Source organism: Amblyomma mixtum, chromosome 2 (assembly GCF_055824585.1).
Source record: "Amblyomma mixtum isolate Tamu chromosome 2, ASM5582458v1, whole genome shotgun sequence".
Lineage (NCBI taxonomy): Eukaryota > Metazoa > Arthropoda > Arachnida > Ixodida > Ixodidae > Amblyomma > Amblyomma mixtum.
Window position 1 is genome coordinate 14,451,257 of NC_143013.1, and position 14,654 is coordinate 14,465,910.

The 14,654-nt window shown below is 45.2% G+C and overlaps 1 protein-coding gene across 7 annotated transcripts in view; it reads right to left on the bottom strand.

Moving 5' to 3' along the window:
* The window catches only part of sif (guanine nucleotide exchange factor still life), a 214,516-nt gene that overhangs the window by 197,562 nt on the left and 2,300 nt on the right, over positions 1 to 14,654 (bottom strand). The gene's annotated exons all lie outside the window — the stretch shown is intronic.

A 14,654-nucleotide genomic window follows, 5' to 3' on the forward strand; every position in this document is an offset into this window, starting at 1 on the left:
TCCTCCTCTATCTGAAGCAACTATTAGTTTTCTTCTATCTTTTTTTGTTCCCGAGTTAAAAAAGTGTGACACGTTTTGTTGACGGACGACAGTACGAGCCATTAAAGGCTTTCGCATAATAACCATCACGTGTCAAGCAGCTCGCAGCCGGTGAGTTCGCATCAGCGTTGGCACGCCTCCAAGGCCACGACGACAGCAGTTCGCACACGCGGCGTTTACTCCAATTTGAACGCGATTCAGCGTATAGCATCTTCTTTTTTCGCGGTCTGTCCGCGTAACACGAAACATAGACGTCCACAGCATTACATGCTTTAAAGCGAAAACCCGTTGTCGTTGGAAGTAGTGTCCCTTCCTTGCAGAGTTCTGGAACGCATGTCTGTGCTACACGATAAAAACAGCGAAAAAAAGGCTTAAGGATAAGAGACAGGCACACAGCACCGTGCTGATTTTAGCAACCTGCGCGGTGCTATCTTGTTTATCATGGATCACCACCTAGCCCAAGCCTTCACCCCTGCCTACCTATGTTCCTTCCTTGCCGCCTTTTTTGCTTCAACTAGAATTTTTAAATCTCGAGGCATAAAGGACAAAAAATTGCAGTCATTGCGCCAGTCTTAGCAGAAAAAACAACAATAACTTTGAATGCCGTGAGGGTTAAGAATAAATTGTACAAGCACCGTCCGGAAAACAGAATTCTTCCTCACGACAGACCGAGGAAAAGAGCAATACATGAAATATATTTTAATATATTTTTTAAAGATACTCAGCAACAGTAACGTCAAACCTATAAAGCTGAGAATGCACCATTCAGACACTTTCAAAAATACAAGAACTGAGAACCGCATTTCATGTGTAGGCACTGGGGTGAACAAAACCAGGACAAACTCTGCGTAGGCGACGTTTCAAACCTCACATAAAATAATACAGCCAGCTCCCAAGCCTACACGGTAAGTTTTAATGTTTCGACCACGTTCTCTCTTGTGAAACAGGCTCCTATGATTTCGTAAATGCGCGGCTTCAAATTTCTCATATGTTTCGCTGTCTAGGGCCACATGTACGCAAAAACAGGGACCTAAATTAAAATTGTGCTTTTCGCGTGCGAGCGTAATGTTTCTGTGAACTGCAACAAATTTCAGTCATATCGACCTAGCTAATGCCGCACAGACTTTGTGCGTGCTCGTTTATATTTCATGCAGGGCAGCTAGAGGCTTGCCCGTGTTTGTAACCGCTGAACAGCCCGCATCTTTAACCTTTATTTTTTTTTTCAAGTGCTTTTATAACACACGAAACAGGTCGAGCGAATCCCACGCGTTTTTTACAGTTCGCGAAACCGTATCGCATCAACAGATACGGGACGAACGCAAAGCACTACTACTGTTCACAGCAATCTCGTGTAGGCGCACTTTGCCACACAAAGACCTACTATGCAGAGAAGCCTATCGTAAACCGCTTCCATTAGCCGCCAGCTGCGCAGGTGAATACGATGGCTGGTGCGAGCTGTACCGGGTGTTTTTTTTTTAGAAGGTCCAAAATTTTTTAAGAAAGGTAAATTTCTTTAGATTTATTTTAACCCTGGGGCTATACTGAGGGCTACGGCGGACACCAGGTAAGAGGCAAACTACTTTAATTAGGTCGCTGATTAACTGAATACGTTATTAACTTTTATAATTTTTATTTTAGGGGATATGTTGTATTAGCAGAATTGGAGATCTTCCAAACAGTCCAGCCAAGAAAAAAGATTTTCATGAAAAAATTTTTTGCGCGCGTTACGAAGCGAGAAAAAGTCACCCTGGTAGGCAGCTTCACACTGTAACATAGCGTCTGTGAGCGCCTGTGACGTAGCTTGCTCCGCCCTGCACTTTGTGTCAATGCGTTTTTGTTCCAGCGCGGCATTCCGTGAGGCCGCGGAGCGAAGCGAGATAAGCAGCGATAGCGCAGGCCGCCCGTCCGGGGTTCAGGTGATATCAGCCGTGTGACGCAAAGCGCAAGGCGGAGCGAACTACGTCAAAGGCGCACCAGCCGCTGCGTTACGGTGTGAAGATGCCTGCCAGGGTGAATTTTTCGCGCCTCGTAACGTGCGTGAAAAATTTTTAATTAAAATTGTTTTTTCTCGGTTGGACTGTTTAGAGGACGATCTCCAATTCTGCGAATACAACATATCCCCTAAAACAAAAATTAAAAAAGTTAATTAACATATTTAGTTAATCAGCGAACTAATTAAAGCAGTTTTCCTCTTGCCTGGCGGCCGCCGTAGCCTCCAGTATAGCCCCAGTGCTAAAATAAATCTAAAGCAATTTACCTTTTTTTTTTTAATTTTGGACCTTCTAAAAAAAACACCCGGCATATGGTAGCTTTTTAACACGACAGCATTACAGCGGACGTTCGGAGGGAAAGCCGTGCGCTTTTACACAATAATTCAGGATTGGTCAAGAGAGTAGTGACGTCACATGTAGAGCTGGGGAATGAAAATGATGACACTCGAGTTAAATTTCGACTGAGAGATCGTAACATGACTGAAATGTCATTGTGACATAGCGGAATGTAAATTAAATTAATTACGCTGAAAATAAAATTGGGGCAATTGGTTGGGAATCGAGCCCATGACCCTTGGGTTGCGTGTCAGACATGCTAATGCGAATTTCATCCTTGTACCAAAACATTTTTCTATAAATTGCACACCGAAACTCTCTCTGTCAACACGTGGCTTGATAGGAATATCATTTTTGTGTCTTCTGTAAACTGCCGCTTGTGCAATGTGCCTGAAACAATTGAAAATTGTTTTATAGTCTGCAAGGACGCAATTTTGTTTTGGGACATGCTGCAGAGGACGCTACAGAAAGGTTGTCTCCTAAATTCCTAGTGTGCGCTACCTTGTTGTTTCCCAACCTGACTCGAAACCCTATGATATGATTCTTCTGACTGGACTTCATAGCATTTGGAAAACGCACATGAAAGACCGCAACGTTGAACCTGATGTTTCACCCAGAATTCATTTCAGCTGAATGTTGCTGCAGGTAACCGACATTTACCGGATTGATTTCCTCTCCTGATGCGCTGTATATTCTTGCCGGTCTTTTAGTTCTGTTATGTTTCTGTCACGTTTGTGCCACGTAGCGCCTACCTAGGTGCCCTGTAAATAGTTTTTTATTGCGAAAGCAATACTAGTTGCACTTTCAGCCCGTCGCGTAGCGAGGCCGGTAGCTACCATATTAGCATATTGGATTGGATTGGATTGGATTGTATAACCGATACATCGCCACAAGTCTAACCACAAGCACCACCACCAGCTACACTACCAGCTGAACCATGGCGTAGCTACGGATATTGCTTTTGCAATTACCGGGCTTAACCAAGCTAAGCCACAGCCATTTTTTATCTCTGTGTGTATACAAACACCCATATATATGTGTATGTATATACATGTGTATATCCATACACATATCTATGTACATAGCCATGTAGAATAAATACCATAAAAAAATACTCCTAAGCCATTGAGGAACGTTCGTTCGACTAGCTTAAAAGGAAGGCCTTGTCAGTCTCGTGGTATATCACGCGGTCTGTTATGCCTAGTAATGTATGCTAATAAGTGTGTGTAATCACAAAGATGCACTAGTTAAGAAAAAATAGCAAATAACTATTAACTCAGTCGCGTCGTACTCTAAGGCAGAGCTTAGGTGCCTTCCTACCACGGAAACGCTCTGCTAAAGCGTTCTAGCGTGTCCACGAACGCAGCTAGTCTTTGTACCGCTTTTCGAACGCTGTCTTCTCATCGCTGACTCCAAGGCAAACGCCAGGACTCCTATCGCAAACAAAACGCTGTTGCATTTTTGCTCGCGCACTGGTCAGATGCGTTTACGCACGCGTACGCGAAGTCTTGCTAATCACACCCTATCACTCGATCTAGCCTGCATTTCTGAAACAGCGCTGAGGTTGAAGGCGTTTCCCCCAGTTTTCCGTTTTAAACAGCGTGTGATCGTCTATTTTAACCACGCGGATCTCCACTGACACGTCTTTAGGCACTTAAACAAATAAAATACTTTTTTTTAATGATTAAAGATTTTAAACACCGAAGCAGCGTTCCATATGTAAAAGAAGAAATCATGCCCTGTTAGAGAGAGAACATTCAACTAAACCAAGAAATAATAAGGCAACGTTGCAACTAACTGGAAAAGGGGCGTCGGTTTTTTCGTTGCTGCCTTTGATACGCTAAATGCGTTCAGGGTAACGCTCTCACATCTTTCCAGGCAAACTGCAATGTTGCCGTTATATACAGTGTCGCATTATACCGACTGAATACGAGTCGTTCCCGAGAAAATAAGCATACGGTCCCGCTGACAACACACAAAGAGATTCCAAATGCTGTATTTCCACGGACCGCGACACCGTTCATATCGATGGCAAAGCTATATCCTGTTTTCAGTATTAAATATCTTAACGCCGCCTGAAGTAGTGGAAACAATAAAACTGCAGGAAGTAGAAGTGGTGCACGCGCATATGTTCTCGCCGAAACTCGTGTCTCACAAAATGCGAGTATGCTTGTGTGGAAAACCACACAACTCTAAGCACAAGTCTGGCCACAAGCGATCACGCACATTGTGCCCGTATGCAAACAGATCTTCCGGCAAGCCACACTGAAAGCTGCTATTCACAGCGTGTCATCACCATCCCCACAGCTATCGACTTCACATCGATGTCGCTGAAGCCGGCTTCAGCATTTGTGGAGAGTTGCAGCTATGTAGTGGTCGCAGAACACTCGTGTCCACCAATATCTCTTTTGTTTTTTTTTTTGTACGTCTTCTATCTTGACCACGGACGCCCTCAGCGCCACCACAAATGCACTAGCAGAGCTCGGTGGTATTTCTTTGACCGATGCGCCGCGGAACCTTGATGCTTAGCACCTGAGCTGCGGTCAGAGGCAACTGCACGCGGACCCGTCGTTCGCCGTAATGTGCCCACAAGCGCTGTAGTATTTACTGATGAGAGCCTTCGGTTTCCGCCGCGATGACGATTACACGACATCCCGTTAAGTTGTTGTTAGAGCAGTATAGAGGCTAACACGAAGATCGGGAAAGAGAACTCGTGGTATTTAGGTGACGGCACTTCACCGTCCACTTAAAAGCACACAAGTCCTCGTATAATAGCGGGAACGCAATATCCAGGAATACTGGAAGAAAGTGAAGGCAGAAGGTGATCTCTGCCCGCTAGCTGCGCCCATCCGGGCGCTGCAAAAAGAGCACGTGACACCCACGGCGCTGAGTGAGGCACATTTGTATGGCGTGGCTAGCGCTCTCTCCGGCCACGTGGTCTCGGCTTCCCCCGTGTGCTGCATCGGTGATGAGAACGGCATTCTCGAAAGCCTAAAAACTGATATGGATATTACTTACGGTGGATTATACCAACCTATACTATTGGTAGCGAGGTGCTGGAAGTAGTAAGAGAATATGTCTACTTAGGGCAGGTAGTGACCGCTGATCCGGATCATGAGAGGGAAATAACTAGAAGAATAAGAATGGGGTGGAGCGCATATGGCAAGTTCTCTCAGATCATGAATGGCAGTTTACCAATATCCCTCAAGGGAAAAGTGTACAACAGCTGTATCTTACCGGTACTCACCTATCGGGCAGAAACGTGGAGGCAAACAAAGAGGGTTCAGCTTAAGTTAAGGACAACGCAGCGAGCTATTCAAAGAAAAATGATAGGTGTAACGTTAAGAGATAGGAAGCGGGCGGAGTGGGTGAGGGAACAAACGCGGGTTAATGACATCCTAGTCGAAATCAAGAGAAAGGAATGGGCTTGGGCAGTGCATGTAATGCGAAGGCAAGATAACCGGTGGTCCTTAAGGGTAACGGAGTGGATTCCAAGGGAAGGAAAACGTAGCAGGGGCGGCAGAAAGCTAGGTGGACGGATGAAATTAAGAAGTTTGCGGGGATACGGTGGCCGCAACTGGCAAAGGACAGGGTTAATCGGAGAGTCATGGGAGAGGCCTTTGCCCTGCAGTGGAAGTAGTAAGGTTGTGATGATGATGATGATACCAACCTCTCAGTTACTAAGGGGCACAACAGTAATAGTTAAAAAAACTAGCTATTAAATACCAATTAACCATCCTGCTAGCTAACACGTTCTACTGTGTTCTGATGCACACCACAGCTGAGAATGCGATGCCGAAGAGCGTGCTCTTCTAACTTGAAATACCGGTGTTAAAATTTGCTAACAGTCTTAGGTGAGACACTCTGCAATTGTGCTGTCAACTAAACTAGGCTATAGTCGGCTAAGGTACGCATATATTGCAACTAAAAGTCAATTTTTAGTTGACACATAAGACAGACAAGTCTGATGTGCTTACACAACCCACGTAAGGTGACTACAACACTTGGGTAAATTCGCCTTCATATGTAATGATTGCCAATCGTGCGTTTGTACTCCATTAAAACTGTAAAATAGCTTTAAATATTAGGTAGTGGCATTTGATGAAACTACGTCCTGGAATGTACACATCGAGCAGCTCGGTAAACGCTTACGCTGTTTTCGCGTACCTTTCCACCCTATAGGATCGATCTGTGAGTTCAGAGTTAGGCAATTAGTTTAAAAAAGCTTAGGGGACTCGATCCTTAGATATGAAATAATTATTTATGATTTCGCTTCTTCATCTAAATTACTGCCCATCAATATAATTCCGCACGTGATTGTTATTAACCTCACACATAGTAGTCGCTATCATGAGGACGCCACTAGAGGCAGCATGCATCGCTTAGATATTTTGCAAGTAGAGATACGGTTTGTCTTTGGAATTCTCTGTAAACACTATTTTCTCAGTATTTTCAAAATTGCTGTGTTAGGTCAACAGCATTACGTTACAAAGGAAAGTTTGTTCTTTCACAAATTTTTACGAATTGTGGTAAAAGAACACGTGCTTACTACGTACCGTTTTACTTTGATAAATTCCTAACAGACACCAATGCCACATCTTTTAATGAGATAAAAGAGATCATAAATTAAGTCATAAGAAAGTTGCGCCTTGTAACTGTTTCCTCTCGACATACTGTGTCATGAATTGGATTTTTATTTGAAATGCTTGATCGCCCTTATGTTGGTAAAGTTTTCTACTTTTACATATCATAAGCAATGTATAACGATGTCCTCAGTGACCAGGCTCTAAAAAAAAAACAAAAAAACATGCTAGTTTCTCTAGTTCTGTTTTTTTTTTTTTTGCGTGTCATTTTTACATGCTTATCCGACGGTCCTGTCCTGCACACAAGCGAAAACGCTTAAGCCGACCGACCTTCGGAATAAGAGTGGGAATAAACATCTATTTTATTCTTTGCCATTCTATTCTATAACTGCTCTAGCAAAGACTGCAAGCACAAATATCAGTATTAACACAGAAACACATAGTATAAGAGCATCTGGAAAACGAAGCCCTTAAACAAACCATGACTATTCAGTCTTGCAAAGCTCGCAGAGATATTTATTTTTATTTTTTGTATTCTTTCTTTCCGGACGTAATTGAAATATGGAATGCACTGCCAATATGCGTTGTGGTGCGAAGTGTTGTGTGTGAATTCGAAAGCTTTCTGGATATTTATTTCCGCGAACGTATCGTGTCAGATTTACAACTTGCCAGCATTATTCTGTTTTCTCTAAGGTTTATTTTTCTTTATAACCCCTTCCCCTCCCATTCGTGCACCCTCATGAGAGGGCTTATAGTACTCTAAGATAAAAATAAATAACAAGTGCTGCAACCGGCTAAAATATGGCAGTGCTGAGGAAGCAACACCGGTCCAGCTCTCAAGCACTGTTCGCAAATTAGAACACGCCTTTAATTGACCGGCGCCTTGACTGTCGTACGCTGCAAAGCCATCACGGTTGCTATGGCAACGGCTGCGAGCCAGCTACGCAACGCTCTTATACCTCTGCCACACGCGTACAAGAAATGGCAAGAAATGGCCCTAAGTTAGTTTACGTAATTATTTCCGTAGTTGGTGCTACACGTCCATATTTAATGTCATCATACGATATTAAGTCACGATGAAGAAACGCCTGCAAGGCAGTTAAAAATTTTACCTCAGTATAAACAGTCATAATGAGCACAATATCTCGGAAATGTTGTTCGAAGTAATGTAGAAATCATTTTGCGGAAAACGACGCTGTTCTTGCTTGACAAGTCGAAAAAGTAACCATATAAACTTGCGTGCCATCACACAAGCCGAGAGTATCTCTCAGAATTGCAGGCAGAAATGGCGCCGTTCGCATCGAAAATGCAATAGAGGTGCTTCATGCAACTGAAAGTTATGAATAAATCATTTGCTACTAGATAAGAAGTTGTTACAACAAAAAAAGTTGCATGCTTTTCTGCGTGTGGAATAAGGACGAGAGTACGCTGTTGGGTCTGGGCCTGTGAATGCATGTAATGCGAAGGCAAGATGACCACTGGTCCTGAAGGGTAACAGAGTGGATTCCAAGAGAAGGCAAGCGTAGCAGGGGGCGCCAGAAAGTTAGGTGTGCGGATGATATTAAGAAGTGTGCGGGGATACGGTGGCCGCAGCAAGGACAGGGTTAATTGGAGAGACATAGTACAGGCCTTTGCCCTGCAATTGGCGTAGTGAGGCTGATGATGATCATGATGATGTGTTGCTCGGGTCTTAGGCGAATGTCAACTTCGTGAATTCGGCACCTGTTACACCGGCAAGTCCTTAGAAAATAGCATCACATTTTAGCGAAACGGGGTATAGGGTTGCGCAATTGCAGTAAAGCTTTCTGAACAGTATCGTTCTGCTACACCGCGTATCGTTACGACACCGGTGTAACAGATAACTGAAAAAAGGCAGCTATGCTGCTTGAAGGCAGAATATTTCTAAAGAAAAGAATGTCTTGAGCGCAGGAGTCAGAGAGAGACTTGCCCGGATGAACCTAAAGGACTAATGGGACTGCGGAACTGAGGACGAGGCGTGAATCTTCTACGGACAATCTATCGGGTGCGCCGGCGAATGCTTGAGGATCTTTATAATAAGCCCCAGCTTACCGAGTCCAATGGCGCGCGCGTGCTTCGTACATCATCCGGGGACTTGTGCCCAGGCGCGAGCGGTTCTTATAGCGATCCTGGCTGGTTCTGCGTGCTTCTTGGCGACCCGCATTGTGCCTAGCTCAGGTAGCCGCTCAATTTCGTAATCCCGAAGCTAATTAATGTCGAGTTATGCGTGGTTCTTCGTCGGCCGGATCGCCCATGAAACCTACCTCAAGGACTCGCGTAGGCAAACGCATTTTGCGGCACTGCGATTTGAACTCCAGTTCGACCCATGCTTCAGCTGTGGGGTCCTGTGAGCAAGCCCACTCAGCGACGCTCCTCCCCTCCATAAAGTAATCGTGCGGTAAGAAGGGCGACCAGCATCACCCCCATACTGTTCCGAGTTTTAACGCTTACAACGATGACACAGAATTTCATCTTTCGTGACTTAATGCAGAAAGCAAGAAATGGGTTGTGAAAATAATTCCCGGGGACACCTAATTTCACTGTTGCAGCTAATGCGATAGCTGCTGTTGATGCATTACCAGAAGTGACACGGGGCCAAAGTGCGTCTTCGGTCGTAAAGCTCTCTCGTTGGCTGGAGGCAAGTGACGTCACTCCCGCTCTGGTGACGTCACTTACCTCCAGCCAATGGGCGAACGTTACGAATGAAGACGCATTTTGGCCCCGTGGGGCTTCTAATGCTATCGCACTGAAACTAATTGGAGGACCCACCGGATTCAGCACTAACACTTTGGACTTTGAACTTACCTAGATATCAGAGCAGGATAGTGCATGTATTTGATAAGTTGGCAGCGCTCTGCGCACGGTAAGATCTTGTTGACGCTATGGTGCAGGTTTCAAAGCTTATCATGCAGCGGGCGTCACCGTAGGAGGTGCTGATAGCACCAGATGGAGCGACAGAAGGGGTGCAGATAAGGTCATCGGAACTCTTAGGCGCAGCCGCAAGGTGGGAGAGGGCGGCGAAAGAGGTTGACCCTGGTGGCGACGCTGATGCTGTCTCTCGAGCTATTGTGTTTGAAATTCTCACGTTGGGGCGATTTGCAAGCAACATTCCTGTGCAAATTAATACACGCGTTTTTACGCGCTTACGATGTTCGCATTCCTGTTGGAACCTGGCGACCCATTTTTAATTAGAAGCTCAGACCAAGTTGTTGACTACCTGAGAAGCCTTCATGGTACAGATGTAGAATCTCTTTCAATAGATATAAAGAACCTCTTTGCCTCATCAGAAGCTTTTAGAATGCATTGAAGACTGCATTCATAAATTTGGTGCCGTATTGTTAAAAATGAAGCCGGTATTTCAGTTGATGGCTTCTTGAATTTAGTGTCATTATACTTGTCGTCAACCTTTGTTAAATGGAATGGGGAAGTTTACCTGCAAAAAACGTTAGTGTGTATTGGTTCGTGCATAGCGCCTGCCCTTAGTGACTTGTTTCTTGCGAGTGCAGATAGGAGGATCCAGAGTAATCTAGACAGTGAAGTGGTGATAAAAACGTTCCGTTTTGTAGATGATTACTTGGTTGTTCTTCGGAAGAATAGTGGAAGCTTTCTTCAGGTAGCAGAAAGCACAATATCTACCTTTGCGAAGTGTTTTGAGCCACTGTCAACTACTCACGAGCTTCCTGTTGAGGGCATGATCCGGTTTCTTGATTTAAAACTAGTTTCTTCGAGTCAAGTTTGCTGGATGTATGAGCCTAGAGGGAATAAGGCTCTCTTACCGTTTACCTCGGCACATACGAAGTTAGTTAAAAGAGGAGTAGTAAAAACATGCCTGTCTAATGCAGTAAATAAGTCATACACGTGCCTAATGACAACAAGTCTCAGTAATCAGATTGATAGCCTTCAGGAAGCGGGTTACCCGAGGTACCTCGTAGTAGCGATAACATAAAGTATGCACAGACAAAGAAGAAGCACAAGGTTGACAGATAAAAAGGAAGGTCCCAACAAAACTGAAGTAATGCCGTATATTCACAGGATATCCCACGGCCTCAAAAAGATTGGAGAGAAAATTGGAGTCAGAGTACGCATGTCAGCCCCAGAAAAGTTGTCCCGCATGTGTAAGGACACATGTCCAGAACAGCAGGAGAGGAACGTCTGCTCTGTACGGCACCAGAACCCCTTTGTAAATTGCACCGATAACGTTGTTTACAGGTTGCCACTTTCGTGTGGCAAGTTGTATATTGGACAGACAGGCCGGTGCCTGAATAAGCGTCTCAGCGAGCACTACAGAAATGTTAGAGGTGAGGGGCCAGGTAATTTGGCTCGTCACTGCCGTGGTCACAAGTGCGCGCCTAAGTTCGAGGAGTGTTCAGTGGTTGGAAAAAATAGCGATCAAAAAACGAGGGAGATAATTGAAGCTGCGGCGATGGAAAAAGGGGGATTGGAAAATTGCGTTAGTGATCCTTCGGTGTCATTATCAAAAAAGGACTTAGCTTTCTTAGATTCAAGGCAGCGGGCGATTGTGTGAGACGTGCTCACTGATTGGTGGCTTGCATTGTGTTTTTTCTCATTCCTGACACGTCATGAACTTGACAAGATAATCATTGTTAGTCATCTGTACCTGTACATTACGTGATCTTTATAAGGTTGTCCGCGCCAAATAAAGATCGTTCAGTGGAAGCTTAGCGCTTGTGTTGTGTCCCTTCAATTTTGTGCGCTATGGATCCTCATCTTCTAAAGTAGAAGACGAAACAGTCACTGCCGTAGCCTAGTCGGTGGAGCGCTGCATTCGACATACATAAGTCCCGAGTTCGGATTCGCCGACGGCATGTGGTTGGCTTTCCTTCGAGTTCTAAAATTGCCTTCTAAAATTATTAACCGGCCAGATTTTAATACCAGTCGATACCACACAAGAAAAGTAACTCCCTCCTATGCTTTCTTCGACTTCGATGAATATTAGCTGCTTTCCTCTATGTACAGGCGTGGATAAAAGTTTGCAGGAAGCGTATTTGCGGGAAAAAAAAATTGCGTTGTCTCGCTAGTTAGGCAGATTGAACTCTTCTAGCAGATAGAACACGCACGTCGCCTCATGCTTCTATGAATTTTAGTGGTCTGCTCTGCTTGACGGCGCCGCAATAATTTTTTTTTTTCCCCGAATCCGCATCCCACAAACTCAACGACTGTACAGTACCTTGCTACAAAGGAGCTGCTACTACTTTTTATCTATCCAAACATTTGCGCCCGATAACGTTCCAACTTCTGTCGTCCGAGACGCAGCCCAAACAGGTGCTACTACTTTTTATCTTTCCAAACATTTGTGCCCGATAACGTTTCCACTTCCGAGCGTCTGATACGGAGGTCGAACAAGTCATTTGGCGCCGTGAGACGACAGGACTCTGTAGTTCTTCCAGCAGTATCAAGTTTTGGACAGGGAGTGGCGAAACTTCCAGACATGGTTAACCGAACTTTCGCCGCACTTGCTGTAAACGTAACGAGTTCGTTACAGGAGCAGTTTAAGGCAATGTGAAAAAAAATGTGCACGATTTCGAAAGAAGTAGACAGATATTAGACTGAGATAAAGGAGAAAACCTCACCCACGTGCACCACTAATGTACCGTGGGTGCCAGAAGTGGACAGCCAAAAACAAAAAAAAAAACAACGGGAATCAAATGCCGCGTATCACAGCGATCCTTTTCTTCTGCCTCTTTGTTATTGGTCGGTACCGCCTCTTATAACGGAGTCGGCAAATGGCACTGCTTGTTTAACTGTCAGCCATGACGTCAAAGGTGGTGCGTTCCAATGGCAGGGGGGGGGGGATAATAAGTAGGGGAAAAACAGTCATGAAATACGGCTCAACGTATATGAAAAGACAGCAGAGCAGAGTACGTAAATAGGAAAAACGCGCAACAGATCCGCCCGACACAGCAAATTTAGATTCGGAAAAGAATTTCCTTGCAGGCCGTGCCTCGAATCTCCCGATATGCCCGCCGCGGTGGCTCAGTGGTTATGGTGCTCGGCTGCTGACCCGAAAGACGCGCGTTCGATCCCGGCCGAGGCGGCTAGAATTTCTTTGGAGGAGAAATTCTAGAGGCCCGTGTACTGTGCGATGTCAGTGCACTTTAAAGAACCCCAGGTGGTCGAAATTTCCGGAGCCCTCCACTACGGCGTCTCTCATAGCCTTAGTCGCTTTGGGACGTTAAACCCCATAAACCAACCACCGAATCTCCCGATATGAACACAAGAAACGTCGGCACCAGTCCCTATGTTTCTTTTTAAACCGTACACAAATGATCGGCACTGAGTGGCCATAACGAGTAATTAACACCAATTCTTGAGCACAGACTGAAAAGCAGCCCGATTCCAATTCACATTAAATTCGTAAAGAACACCGCGGCGCAGCTTCGGACCGGCGTTGAGTTAATACAGCTGAGCAAGAAAGAATATAAAACAGCGCAAGCCTGTTTACACTCAATAAATACATTGCATGCGACTGTTAGAAGCAAAGTGAAGGAGAAAAAAACTGCTTAATTTTAAGTATCAAAACGATAGACACCGAGGAGCCATAAACCTAACAACCAAACCAGACCCGCAGCAGCACAAGGATCCTATCAGGTTTGCATCATGTGCCGGAATCACCCGCTTTCCTTCACGTCTTGCTTGTCGCGCCTCAGAACTACTTTGCACCTTGCAAGCATAGTTATCGTTAAGGTTCCAGGTGGTCAAAGCAAGCCGGAGCCTCAAACCACAGTGTGTCTAGCTCATAGTTACATCGCCACGTGAAAAGCCAGTAATATAACTAGGTAACCCTTTACGACTGCACACTTGAGGTACGCTCGCTGTCAATACACAAACGTGTTTGCGAGTCGCCCCTATCGAAGTAATGCCTCGGCGGCTAGCAACCGAATTAACCTGCGATTTCAGCAGCCATGGCTCATCTTCTGTGCCATCACGGAGGCTGTATGTTAGCATTTCACCCCTATCAAAACGCTGAAGAATTAGTTACTGGTGATCAATCAGCAATGCAGCAGCGTCGAGCCTAACTGATACATTCGCCATCCGCTAACTAGCGCTCTTCGAGGGTTTAGAAAGGCTTTTCTTTAGTCAGCACCTTAGAAACCTTACCTTAACGAAAGCAGAGCACCATGCGTTTCCCAAAGCCGCCTGAAGAACTGCCTTTAATTATTTTACCACTTCATTCCACAGCGATAACGTTAGATGCATGTTTTGGCAAGTGAACTGAAGAAAGCCGAATGGCCAGTAGACTTATGTCGGGCATGGTTCTGTCTGGTTACTATCACTGCTCGTGGCCCATAATCAATGGTGGCTTTACGTTATCTTCCCGCTTCTCATCACAGATGCTAGTCAGTGCATGCCGTTTCAGTGTCAAGTACACGGAATAAACGAAAAAAAGTATAACATGACGCCAGCGTACGGAGATTCCAACACATTCCACTCTGGTTCCTCCTCCATCCATAACGAACAATCAGGCTCTTGCTGGAATCGACGACCCCAACTAACGCTTTGTTTATTTTTGCTGGCAGAACAGGCACTGCATAGTGAGGAACTGCGGTACGCGCGGGCTTCTCTCGCTTCTGGGAAACACAACCTCCAGCAAAAACTTCGATGCGGACGTCAAGCGCCGATGTGCAACTCGTGACATCGCTTAGGCCTAATCAGCGGCCAGGACTCC